Source organism: Canis lupus, chromosome 14 (genome assembly GCF_003254725.2).
Source record: "Canis lupus dingo isolate Sandy chromosome 14, ASM325472v2, whole genome shotgun sequence".
NCBI lineage: Eukaryota > Metazoa > Chordata > Mammalia > Carnivora > Canidae > Canis > Canis lupus.
Window position 1 is genome coordinate 18,908,880 of NC_064256.1, and position 14,377 is coordinate 18,923,256.

Below are 14,377 nucleotides of genomic sequence, written 5' to 3' on the forward strand. Positions count from 1 at the left end.
TCTAAGAAATCAAAGTTTGGCTTAATATTAGGATATCAGTGTAATTGACCACATTAAAAGTTTAAAGGATAATAATTATAGTTTTGTTTCAACATCTGCAAAAATCCCCAATATTAATATAAGATAGAAAACAGAAAAAGAGCAGTCCTTAATCTGGTAGAGGGTAGAGTTTTGTTTTGTTTTGTTTTTTAAAGATTTTATTTATTTATTCATGAGAGACACAGAGAAAGAGAGAGAGGCAGAGACACAGGCAGAGGGAGAAGCAGACTCCATGCAGGGAGCCCGATGTGGGACTCGATCCCGGGTCTCCAGATCATGCCCTGGACTGAAGGTGATGCTAAACCACTGAGTCACCGGGGTTGCCCATGGGTTTTAATGTAAATAAAAATATCTATAGCAACTTGATACTTAGTAGCACAAACGCAGTTTGTTTTGAGATTGTCGACAAGACAAGGAAACTATTAAAATGTGGTTAATCTCTTTAATAATCAAGGATAAATAAAATAACACTATAATAACATAACACTACTAATCATAAAGATTTTCAAAAAATGTAAATCAGGAAATACCAGTTATGTTAGTTTTAATTATTGGTTCCAACACTTTATTGCTCCATAATACAATTGCACATGTGCCTTCTTCCCATGGCTTGATGTGTAAAATGTCCTTACACCTTGACTCTGGCTTGTTGTTTAGGATTTGCTTTGATTAATGGAATGTAAGTATACAGGACATAAATAGTGGCTTAAATTGGGTTTATACTGTGGAGCTTGCTCCTTAAACCTTTGTAGTTCCTTATAAAATTCATTTACAGGTACATAAAGCATATCGCATTCACAATATTAATAATTTGTATTTTGATTGAGTTTGCTTCATCAGTGAACAACCTGGGAATTATGAGATGTTTCATAAACACTTTATGAAAACACACACACACATGCACACATACCACATACCATTTACATTTTTTTTCAGTGTTGGGTCATGATCCCTCAGTGGCTATTTTCATGGAAAAATGAAGTCTATTGTGTTCATCCTGCCTTTCAACAGCATTTTCCACCTCTTGCCTTTCAAAACCCAACAAATGGGCTCAGAAGCATTTGTTTGTATTCTAGAGAATTACTTTGATTCTTAAACTTTGGAAAAGGTGTAATGGCTTCTGCAGCTGTCTCTGTTTGGGGTACAACCACAGTCCAATGTCTTTTGTGTGCAAAATACTGTACTCAGAGCTGTTTTATTCTTTGCTTTTGTTTCCAATTGCACTTATTGTGGGTCTAGCCAATTTTGGTGAGGTGAAATTTATTCAACCAATATTTATTAAACACCTGCTGTGTTCTATGTATTGAGGATAGAGCAAATGACTAAGTCCCTGCTCTCCTGCAGCTTACATCCTATTGAGAAATATAAAATCTAAAGCTGTAATATCAAATTCTTTAGCTTTCAGGTTTCACTAAAACCTAAAATCATGTAACTGCCCTTCTAAAGTTCTTGGCCTACCAATGCTTTGTGCATTAGTCTGCGTGGGCTGCCATAACTAAATACCACAGGCTGGATGGCTTTTAGAAATTTATTTTCTCACAGTTCTGGACACTAGAAGTCCAAGATCAATGTGCCAGCAGGGGTGGTGTCTGGTAAGTGCTTTTCCCTTAAGTTGGCAACAACCATCTTCTTGTGTGTGCACAAGTTAAGAGAGAGAGAGAGAGAGAGCACAAGTTCGAGCAAGCTCTGATGCCTCTTATAAGGATACTGACTCTATTGGACCTCATTTAACCTTAATTACTTTCATACACCAATACAGCCACACTAGGGATTATGGCTTCAACATATGAATTTTGTGGGAAACATATATATTCAGTCCATAACATTTGCTGACCTAGTTCCTCTCTCCTGTCCCAGAGATTTCATTTCTGGAACTCTCACTACTAACCTCAATACTACCTATATACTCAGTACTACCAACAGTAATTTTACCTTTGTCTTGTTCTATCCATGAAGCATATTATCATCTTCAGCCAACACTGGTAATTGTCTACTTATATTTAAATTCTTTTGAGTACTGTGAAGCTTGACCTTATCAGACTGACTGTTAATGAATGCCCCAAATCAAACCTGTGACTGAATTCTTTCCTCTTTCTCTATCTGCTCTTGCTGAAGCTTCTAATTGTTTCCACCACCAGTTTTATACCTAGAGCCTGATGCTGTTTAGTCCTAACTATATGACAAGTGGCCTGTCATTTCTAAGAATGCTTTGTACCACAGTTATTCCCCCACCAGGCTTTGTGGGGCCACCCATGACCTCATTGGGGCTTGCTCCAATCTCATGCCCTATATTGCAGTGCATTTGTTAGCACTAAGGCCAGTGATTGTCTCCAGAGTTTTACCAAACTAAGGAAATCAAATAGATGATTACTTGCTGTTTATATCTCAGTTGTTTCCAAGAAACACACAATTGGGCAGGTTATTCATTTCAAAACTAAAAGGTGGGGTATAAACCCACTTGGACAAAGAAAGTGAATCATGATGAAAGTGCCCTTATAAAGCTGGATAATTGTGCCCTAAGGTGGGTCCCCTATTGACAGAGATGAGTATTTTTAGAACTGAGTTCTTCAGAACTGGACAATTGTGTCATAACTATGGCTTATGTTCATATCACCAGACAAACAAGACCCCATGGGATCTTCTCTGCTTGAATGGAATAAATTATTCAATTGACAGGGGACATATAGAATGCTTCATTAGGCAAACTAACACAGATTCATTTTCCTATCCAGAATAAGCCTTTATAAAGAAGTTTTCATAGATAAATAGTCTTGCAAGTGTGGACACTACAAGAAAAATTTTGTTTTTTGAAAGATGGGCTCAGTATTTCAGTCATGGTATCAGTCATTTCCATGGGAGCCTATGTGATTAGGGACATCCTGTATTTCAGTGAAAATACCCTAGAAAGCACAAAGAAAATCATAAAAGTAGGTTCTTTCTGTGGATTCATTGAATTATTAGCTTATTGCCAGGTCAGTGTAGAGATTCTATAGGGACTTGTCACTCTTTCTCAGCCAGCGTAATGGAACATGTGCCTTCCAGAAACATATCATTCCATCGTTATATTATTCTAATTGCTCTTGGATCCAAGTGTATTTCTCTCCTGATCCCTAACTTCATGATACTGTAATACCCAGGGAAATGCTGAAGTGATCATTCATGCAATTATAATTAATATCGATCATTTACACTTTCTTTTCAAAAACATTATGGTTGGTAAAGATAAATTTTTATTTACAAGCTAAATAGGGTAAACTCAGTTCCCATAAGATTTGTAAAATAAAATTCTGGTAGGAAAGAATTTATATATTATATAAAATCTCCAAGAAAAGTTCTAAAAGTTTAGACTTTAAAATAAATTCTCTTTATTCTATTCTTTGTGCTTCCATTGCATGCTACATATCCCTCTATCATTTCACCTGCAGTTTTTTATTACACTGATTTATATTTCCATTTCTTTGACTTGAATATGCTCAACTAAAGATAAGACTCTTCCTTCTTTGTATAAACAAGCACCTAGTATTGAGGTTGGTATTTACTGCTCATGTGGCATAGTGAATAAGTGACTGACTTACACACAAATGTCCTTTTTCCTTTAAAAGGAATGGTTATACAGATTTTTCTGTATTACTGTGAGTTTAGCAGAAAAGAAATCTGAAACAAAATATTTGTATACCTATCTTTAATATATTTCTTTAAAAAAATACCTGATTTTCCTCTCTGTGAAACTGTGTAAAATTTTACCTCGTGGTCAAATGGCTCAGAGATTTTCATACAAGATGGTTAATGCTAACTTTGACCTTGCCTGAAGCTCCAGGTATCTGAATTTCATTATTCTCAGATTGAGGCCAATATGTTTCTTCATTTACTTGGTTAACTTCTACTTGAGCCATCAAGTCAACCAAAAGTTTTCTATTCTAGTTATAAGAGTTTTAGAAAACTTATGTTCTTGTTTTGGTTCTTCTAAAATATCTCCCAAGAAAATGACATTTTCTTTCTTTCATCCTTGGTTCAGTTTTCAAGGCTCTTAAGAAAAGTGTCAGTTACATGGATGTTGGATTGGGATGAGACCTGTTTCTTTCCGGGTTTTAGAGCACAGTACTGTGACTTCTACATTCCCTGGCTGATGCTTGTATCTTCTGAGCTCTTTCTACCTTGCCCCCAGCCAGTTCATTCAAACTCAGCCACTCCCTGCCATTGGGGAAGGTACCACCACTATTCCTAATGTTTCCTTCCTATAGATAGAACTCCATCAGTATAACCTACATCTCTCTCCTCTGCTTTACTCACTCTGCCCTGAGGGAGTAGAAAAATTTATCTGTGTGGCAAACTTGGGTAGGATAACTAGATAGGCTAGCGGCTTTGCTCCATCTGTCTCTCTCTGGGACCAAGCCTACTTATAACAAGACAAGTTCTTCTACTTCTCCATGCTGTGCGTACTATTTGGGCAAATCTCCACAATGCAGGGAGGCCCTCAGTGGTCTAGCATTGCTTGCAACTGGGTACCTGTCTGCTAATTTGAGAGTCCAATATTGGCAATCCTACTTCATTATCCCACCTAAAGGTCCTCCAAGGAACTTAGCCCCTGGTTAACACAGCTGATAATTTGTCCTCCAGAATTAGTTTATTTCTCAACTTTTTCAAAACTTGGATAGTGAAGGGATGTGATATTTACTGCTTTATCCCTTCCCTTTACGCCGGAGTTCTACATACACATGATGCCAGTGTCTATCACATGTAATGACTTTCTAACTCCAGAATTTGTTCACATTCCCTCTTCTTTTCTCCATTTTAATCTAGCATTCCTTGTTCCTATAATCCTGGTTCTCTGGCCCCCATTTTTGTCTATATCTTGGCACCTGGTAAGCATTTTAAGCCCCCTTTCCCATTATAACCCATTTGGTAGCCCAACTCCATGTATTTTAACTTTAGGGAAGAAAGCATCCACTTCTGGATTGGCCTTAAGGGATCCCAGATGGTTAGCACACTTGCCCTGATCAAACCATCTTCCTAATAAGGGAAGTTGGCACATTCTATAGCAAATAAAGGCTATTGGCCTATGTTTTTTTCAGCCTTTTCTCTGTTGGCCCAGAGAGTTTCCCAACAATGTTGGGAGCTACTTGTATGCTAGAAAAAATGTTTTGTTTTTCTCCTTTCCTGCAGTAGACTACTCATACTTCCCCTGTGCATGAGGTAGAAATTGCCTGTGATAAGTTTGTGACTACCAAAACTTTCTATTTGGATTCTGAGTTGAATGCAGTGCAGGAGATTATTCAGTGGTGCTCTTCATTTTTTAATTTATTATTTTTTTTCATTTGTTGGTATTTAGCTTAAATGTCTTGTTTCATGGTCTTGACAGTGCTGTGATATGATATTACTTTGCAACCAGCATGGTGCCACTATTTCAAAGGTCACTGAGATACTCAGCTTGTGTTTATATTCCATTTCCTACTTGGAACACTGTGTTTAAAGTCCTGATTGACTTCACCAACTTCCTGAGGCTTTGGAAGACCTCTTTACTGAGAAAGCAGAAATTTCAAAAAGAATTAAGAACTGTCTTAGAGATTTGAAATGTATAAGGCAAAAGCAAACTTACAGGTTCTTTAAGTTCTCAATTAAAAAAAATAAGCTGATATGACAGAAATTAAGTGATTTGCCCAATAGAAGTTATATAAATATAAACATCAAGATTGTAACAAAGTTGACATTATACCTGATTTTTAGGTTCTTCCCACTTCACATCCCTCTCCTCTCATTTTCAGAGAAATGTGACTCACTTTTTTCTACATAATTGACCATTGGAAAATTTCATCTTTTTTTGCATACTCAGATACACTCCACTGCAGAACAAGGGCAATTATTTAATTTTTAAAACTCTTGCTTTATTGAATTGGTATGTAAAACTGATGATTTTGTTGGCTAAAGTCTCCTGGAGATTAAAGACTTCTTGAGCCTTGAAGTGATATGCAGGATCTGTGATACTGGTAGCTTTGATCTAAGATTATGAACATGTAACCCACAAAACTGCTGTGGCTTCAGTAGTGAGTGGTCCCTGCTGTTGAAGCATCATATACTTTCATCAAGGTGACGATGATCACTCTGCTCACCTGGAGTCCATGTCAAGGGTACAGCTGTCCAATTCTATTGCAGAGATATGAAGAATTCAGATCAATAACACCCATCATTATTAGATCAATAAGGCCCATCTCTACAATAAGGTTAGTGTATCCATCCAATGAGAGTAACCCACTTACAGAATTACATTCAAAAGCTCTTTTTCAGGGCTTAGGCCTAGTATAAATTACTGTGTCAGACTGGAAATTAGCAGGGAAAATATAACAAAGTCTTAAAGGGCTATTGAGAATAGGTTAATAACATATTAACGTACTTTACAAATATGTTGCCAGGCTTAAAGAAAAGTTATAAAGAATGGCAAAAGACTGAAAAGCTAGCAAAAGTGGAAAGCTCCCATAATCTGTAAGCTTGAAAGGACAAAGGGGCTACATGTTTATTGGAACCTTCTGAGACCTCCAGCTGTAGGAGAGACTCATCTGAAAGAAACTGAAGTCTTGGACACAGCTTAAGTCAACTCAAGGCAGACCATGGAAGAACTGCAGGAGTAAATACCCTGAATTCTCTCTTCCTACACTCATAGTTTCAGACAGTGCCTCACATTGGTTGAACAAATCAGAAAGTAGAAGATAAGGAAGTACAGTTCATATGAGTCAGTCCTGATGCACATAGTAGGGAGAGAGGCACAAGGCACAGACTTGTATGGAGAGAGGCAACCAGATATGGTCCAGCCATGGACATTATTTGTAAAGTAATATTTGTTAAGTAAATGCATTGTTTCTTTACTGAAAAAAAAAATATCTGAGGCCCCTGAGTGGTTCAGTCAGTTAAGTGTCTGCCTTGGGCTCAGGTTGTGATCCTGGGGTCCTGGGATCAAGCCCCGCTGGTGGTGGGCTCCCTGATCTGTGGGGAGTCTGCTTCTCCTACTCCTTCTACTCCTCCCCCACTCATGAACAAACATGCTCTCTCTTCTCCTCTCTTAAATAAATAAAATCTTTTAAAAAAATCTCCAAATTTGACCACCCTACTTGCTTCAGAGAAACTCTCACTGGCTTACAATTATTTTCCAATATTAATGCAGATTTTCATACTCATTTTTAATCACCATAAGAATTTTCTCTCTTCCATAACAATCTCAACTCCAAAATTCAGCTCTTGAATTTTCCAGTTAAGAGAGCCAATAAATTATCTTTTTTAAAAATAAGAACTTATTTGAGTTTCTCTCACTCTTAGCCAAGAGTCCTGATGTGACCCTACTGGCTTTCTTCAGTCACACTTGTCTTCAGTTCCTTAAATATATTCCTATGAATGTTTTGGAAATTACTGCAGAATAATGAATGGCTAAAACTGCAAGTGCCCTTCTCTAGGCCCTTCATGAAAAATAAAGGAGACAAAATAAGCACAAAAGACAAGGTGACATGCTTGCTTGCAGTTTCCTTAACAGAAGACCAAAAGATTATCATAAGACAGTGATTGTTTGTTTAAAAACCAGCATATTCAGGGAAGCCTGGGTGGCTCAGTGGTTGAGTGTCTGCCTTTGGCTCAGGTTGTGATCCCAGGGTCCTGGGATTGAGTCCTACATCAGGATCCCTGCAGGGAGTCTGCTTCTTGCTCTGCTTATGTCTCTGCCTTCTCCTTGTCCCTCTGTCTCTGTCTCTCACGAAAAAATAAACAAAATCTTTATAAATAAATAAAAATAAAAACCAGCACATTCAGAGTCCTGTCCATTGTACCCAGAATCTTGGGGGAAAACATCTGAGTTTTGCAGGAGTAAAGAAGGATGGTACATGTAGTTAATAAAGACTCTTGACTTTAATAAATTTTATTGTATCCCAATCATAATTAGGTTCTAAAGACTTGCTAGGTGGTGGCACATTTCCTTCTCTCTCAAGATTTGTTTCACTCATTTACTTAAGAAATCCAAAATAATGATTTTGATAGTGCTACCACTTAATATAATAATCAAGGTTACTACTCTTGAGGGTTTGATCGTGTCCAGTTACTTTAACAAGGCATTTAAATACATCTCATCTCATCTTCATAGCAATTCTATAAGGCAGATATCATCCTCCTTATATCTGAAAACCCAGATCTCAGAAAGTAACTACCTTGCTGCATTATCTCTTATTATCTCTTCATGAGTTCTTTCTATTATTACATTCACCATACTTCTATCTTAGCACATATAAGTATTTACATGAACAATGTAAACACACTTGCTTAAGGAAGAATTTAAGAGATAAGAGGGAGAAGGAAATCTTAGTTGTGTGTTTAAACATCTTAAAACATCTAATCAATTACATAATCTGTGTTAAATTAGGATTAAGCAAGAAAGTAAGAAGAGTAGTGAAAGAAAAATATATATATGATGATCTTTTCTCCACGTGACCACATAATTAAGGGTGTAGGAATCAACCAACCAATACGATTTGTAAGGGTTGGGGTGGCAATAGAGCTAATAATAGGTAATAATGAAGAGACCTCATATTCTCTTTCATGGCATCTTGGTGTTATGATGACAGATTTTAAAGATATAGATAACCATAATGAAATTGTAATAAGGAAGGAAATAATAATTGTGGCTTCACATCTGAAGCCAAGGCGATTTTATTGTCCTTTCTCATCTAAAATAGATTACCTAAAAGAGGGTAAAGCTTCGTATCAACTCATTTGAGGACTTGATGAGTCAAATACAAAGCAGCACATGAACCATACAGTGTTTTCTTGCATACTTATTTTTAAAATACTATAAGGCCCCATGTTAATGGGTCCTTACAAATCACTTACTGATGTATATATGAAAATAAAATAGAAGAAATATTAAATGAAGAAAATATGATAATTTAGTCTAAATATAAATGCATATATTTTGCATTTTTACAGGGCTTTTGTCCCTAGGTATTTAAAGCCTATTGGGAATAGTATCTCACCAGACATTATTGATTTTGGGAAGAAAGAATGTTTTGCCATGTTGTTTCTGAATAACTTGTCTGATGGTGTCAGGTAAGCTGAGGCTGGCATCCAGCCTCCTGTTTTTGCTCTAGTTCCCAATATTGCCTCCCTAAAAACTGGAACTAAAATACAAGAAAGAAAATGACAAAAATTAAGATAGTCATAGAAACAGTCAATTTTGATTAAAGTTCAAAAATTTCTAAAACTATCAATGTTTAGTAAACTTTGAATATTAGTGGGTCTCCTGACTGAAAATGCTAAGTATTGCAATAGAGCAACAGTCTTTTCTTAAAGGAATCATGAATGTGCTTGTCATTTTTAATTCTAAGTATTGGAGACCTTTGTCTGTATTTTATTATCCCAATCTTTGACAAATGTCCTGCATATAAAAGTCACTAAGGTTTCTCTGTCATGGGTGGTGTGGAATAAACATTTTAGTTTCTAGAAATACATAGCTCCTTTATTGATGCTTCTTATCAATAGACAAGGAATGATATTGAAATGATAATAAGGTGAATGCTTAAGACCTGAACCATTTTGCATAGCTTGATCTCTCCATTGCAAGGTTATGTAGATGCTGAAGGGAGGGAGTATAAATAGCTTTAGCACTGCTGGTTTCAACGTGTTAAATCCATTTCCTCATGAACAAGTGCTTAGTGAAAAACCAAGAGGCATTTTGTTTCCATTTGAAAACACACACACAAACACTCTTTTATTGACTCTGAGATTATTTTAATTTAGAAAAAAATTCTCCTCACTAAGGACTGACTAAATGTAAAATTAGAGCAAACATCAATCTCACTAGAAATGAAATACTGGAAACTATGTATGTTTCTCCATGGTTCTCAACTATGACTTAATAACAACCATCTTTACTTTTTAAGACCATGAATTGAGGAAGAAACATCTATAGTTTTGTGAATATATGAGCATTTTTGCAAGTGAAATTTTAGATGAATTAAACATCAATGAACTAGAATCACCCAAATTGCATTTTTGAAGCTTTCATGTACATTTTAAACAAAAATAAGGAAAAATTGTGAAATTTTCACATTAGGAGATATTAATAAGAATGATCACTTTTAGTTAGGTTGCATATTTTTTATATATAACCAAGGTCCAGGAATAGACTGAGGACTGGGAACATGTATGGTGATGGTATAAAATGTGCCTCCCAGAAACAAGCTCTGATAGCATTTCATGAATTCCTTGGGTTTACAATACCTATGGTAGGCTGAATACTGTTCCCCCAAATAAGTTCATAGCTTCATCCCTGGAACCTATGGATATTGCCTTATATAGCAAAGGGAATTTTGCAGATGCAGTTAAGAATTTTGAAATTGGGACACCTGGATGGCTCAGCGGCTAAGCATCTGCCTTCGGCTCAGGGCGTGATCCTGGGATTGAGTCCCAGGATTGAGTCTCACCTCCGGCTCCCTGCATGGAGCCTGCTTCTCCCTCTGCCTGTGTCTGCCTCACATTCTCTCTCTCTCTCTCTTTTTCTCTCTCTTTCTCTCTGTGTCTCTCATGAATAAGTGAATAAAATCTTAAAAAAAAAGAATTTTGAGATTATTATAGATTTTCCAGGTGGACTCATGTAGTCTTCATTAGTTGGGCGTAGGAGAAACACCTGGAGAGAAGGCCATGTAATGTCAGAAGGGATTGCACTGGTGAACTTTGAAGATAAAGAAGGAGGCCACAAGCCAAGGAACATAAGTGGCCTCCAGTAGCTGAAAAAGCAAGGGAATGAATTCTCCCTCAGAGCCTCCAGAAGGAACATAATCCTGTTGACATCTTTACTTCAGTGCAGTGAAACTGCTTTCAGATTTCTGGCCTCCAGAATTGTAAAAGAATAAATTTTTGTTGTTTTAAGCTACCAAGTTTGTGGTGGGAATTTGTTATAGCAGTCACAGGAAACTAATATAATACCTTGAATCTGTGTTTTTAAAATACACATTTTTTTTCTGTTTAACTTTTGAAATCTGGGAGGAATATAAGAAAATGGTGGTGAGGAAAGATGAATTTTAAAATGAACAGAATTTAGGACACATCAGTTTAGATGATATTAAACAAGAGGACTGAAGTCAAAGCAGGAATCAGAGAATAATGTCTACCACCTATAGAAATCATGAAGTAGGAAAACATATTAAGCTCAAATTAGGAAATCATCTGAATTTATCTGATATTAACCATAAACTGTCACCAACTTGACATTTCTCTACTGGAGAGCATACACATCTTTTTCTAATTATTTTAATCATAGCATTTATCTTTTTCCAATATAAAGGTTATTTTTTATTCTCTCTTCCCTCAGATTATGTGAACTCTCATAGAACAGAAACTGTCTTTCCGCTTTGTGTATTGGTATCTAGGATTGGTATTTAGTAAGCATTCAATAAGTATGTTTTGAATGAATAAATTAAAATTCACAAATATAGTAGCTGCTTCTCTTATTACCAGTTCCACCCCACACTCTCACTCCCACGTGCTGAGCCTGAGAGGAGATTGCGTCCCAGTTTCATATGCGAATGCAAAAGTGTTGCTTGAACAACTTCTGGGAGCCATCGTAAAGGAAGTAAACACAAAGTTCCTGTGGAGAAAGCCTCACTGGTAGTCATCACCTAATCTGAAACCCCAGCAGTGAAGAGGTGCTTTATTCTCTGAGGAAAGCTGCTCATTCGTTGAAATAAATGAGCTAAATGCTGGTGTAAAAATACTTCAGTCTTTCTGGCATAAAAGTTAGCAATCATCCGATTCCTTGTGGGGGTTAGTGGTTTGTGAAACTAGCAGAAGTAGCTTTGGCCTTATTATGCATATCAAAGAATGCAAGAAAAAGAGCTATCAGGAGCCCAGACTTTTAGAATTTGATCAGATCTGAACCCACCTGGAAATACAGTTCAGAAGGGAATTTGAATGAAGGTAAGAAAATCCTCATGTAACATCAGTTTTTACTTGGGCACACTGACGAAAAGAGTTCTGAATAAAATCCATGGGAAAGGAAAAAGCAAGGAAGAGCTTTCTGTCTTCATGATGTAACTAAGAACAAGGAACTAATCCACTTAGTGTGTTACTCTTGATCTATCATGCCTTACACTAATTCAGGGCCACTTGCTCTCTGGAAAACATGAGAGCCTTTTCCAGTTGAAAATAATTAGAAAGTAGGAAGCATGAAAGATCAGATTCTATGCAGCCTGTAAATTCAGATTTTGTATTTTGTATGTGACAGGCATCAGTTACCCAATAGCAATCAGGTAGGCAACTTTATTCACCATATGAAACCTTACATAGTGATTCAAAGTATTCCAATTTAGCCTCCCATGAGTTATTTTTAAGTGAACAAACAAAGGTAATTAGGCTAAATTCAATGGACTTGCCCAAGGACACATTAATATGCCCTAAAGTAAGGATTATTAGAATATATTATTTTCAGCACTTGCTTGTACATTCAACTCTGCTACCTTTCTGTCTAATCATTGCTAAAACCAATTGTTCTGCTGCTGGAGACATCCAGAAATTTAGCCCATGGGATGGTTAACTAAAGGGTCCCCATGTGGGTGAACTTCAAAGCCTGAAATCATTAAGGGCCTGGATAGAGCCAAGTTTTCCATTAGGCACAGTGCCTAGTGCCCAGGAAAATATTTTATTTATAATTTCTTTTAAAGTAAGAAAAATATATTGTATTAATGAAGGTATATAAAGGAATCCAGCCTGTACTATATTCATCTTTATATAACACAGCCATAAAGATCATTTTAATTTATTAATACCTTTTTAGTGAAGGAAAGGATCCATGATCTGAAACTAGGATGGATAGAAGGAAGCATTGCATCTGGGGATATAGAAGATAAAACCTAATATTTATTTAAAAATATCCCACTTGCGTTTTGGAGAGCATAGCTTAAGATGATTTTGTTCACAGAGTGTTATATAGAACTTAGCCAGGAGGAGTTGGCCACCATCTGAATGAAAAAGGAAGTGTTCTATTCAGGAATGCGTTTATTGCCATCCAAATTCAATTCCACATTTAACTGCAGTTGAACATGGAAATTGAAGCTAGGAAGCTGGATGAGCTTGAGACAGATAACCAGAACCTCCATTCCTCCTGATATACCTTGGCATACAGATATGCTGTAAATGGGTTATAACCAAGTTGAGATAACGGTCTGTTTAGCTTTTAAGTGTCCAGAGATGCCTGGGGCTGCTGTAGCTTCCAGGAAAGTAGCTTCTTCCTTGGAGCAGTTTCATTCAATTACCTTAGCATGCTACACAAATGTTAATATTTTCTGTGTGTGTCATGATGTGGAAAAGGTGAAAAAATAGTGCCTACTCTTGAGTTTCTTTATCTGTCAAATATAAACATTGGGCAAGAAGAAACTCCAATTCAATTCAACAAACATTTTGAGAGATCATAAACTAACTTCTGGGATTCAAAGATTAACAGATTGTGGTTTGTCCAAAGTCATAGATTTCAAAGAGTTCATATCCTAACTGGAGACACAGGCATGAAATCATCTTCCCGTAATACAAATCAAAGATAGATTTGAGAATGAATATTAATCAAAGTCATATTAAAACTCAGAAAGAAAAAAAAACTCAAAGAATGAGTAATTCTAATCGCAGAATAAAAAACATAGAGGACTTCAGAAACGAGGTGACATAAATGTCATATCTCCAGAAAAATCGATTAAGATTTCATCTCCAAGACAAGAGGAATAGGGTGAAAGAAATGTGGTCCTAATATTGGAGACAACTCAGATAAAGAGAAGTTAGATTACTACTTGTTCAAGGATACAGTACACGTTGCTGGCAAAACTGAGAAAAACCAGCCACTTCTTCATAGGAGCCCCTAGTGTAGCATCAACTGTTTATAATTCCTTATGGAAAAAACTTACAAACCTACGTTAAGGTATGTTATAACTTCATAGACAATTTGTAGTTAATGACTAAAATTAGAGTTAGAAGAAAGCAAGGAAGCAATATAAAAAACAGCTTCTTTGGTTCCATTCCCTTGGCATTGGCACAAAGTATCTAATGCCCAAGTCCCCAGTAATCTCATAGTATGTTGAATAAGATTGTCAAAACATGGAAATGCATGAAAGTCAGGCATTTGGCTCATTTACAATTGAAGAGAGAAATTAAGTTGAAAGTGACTCTCTAGACTTATTAAGAATGATAAATGACCAAAATAGGAAATAGTAGGAAGTTTAAGTCAACATAGTTATTGGTTAAAAATGAATGTGGGCACTTAGGGGCAGGAATAGTACATGCTAATAACAGATCAGTCAGACTGTATAAAATAAATTGCACAAGAGAC

General features: G+C 36.4%; 1 protein-coding gene and 1 long non-coding RNA gene across 32 annotated transcripts in view; one reads left to right on the forward strand and one right to left on the reverse strand.

The window, feature by feature from the left end:
* The window catches only part of GNGT1 (G protein subunit gamma transducin 1), a 346,832-nt gene that overhangs the window by 65,395 nt on the left and 267,060 nt on the right, over positions 1–14,377 (forward strand). The window lies entirely within an intron of this gene.
* LOC118350574 (uncharacterized) overlaps positions 1–14,377 on the reverse strand; it is a 69,018-nt gene that overhangs the window by 923 nt on the left and 53,718 nt on the right. The window lies entirely within an intron of this gene.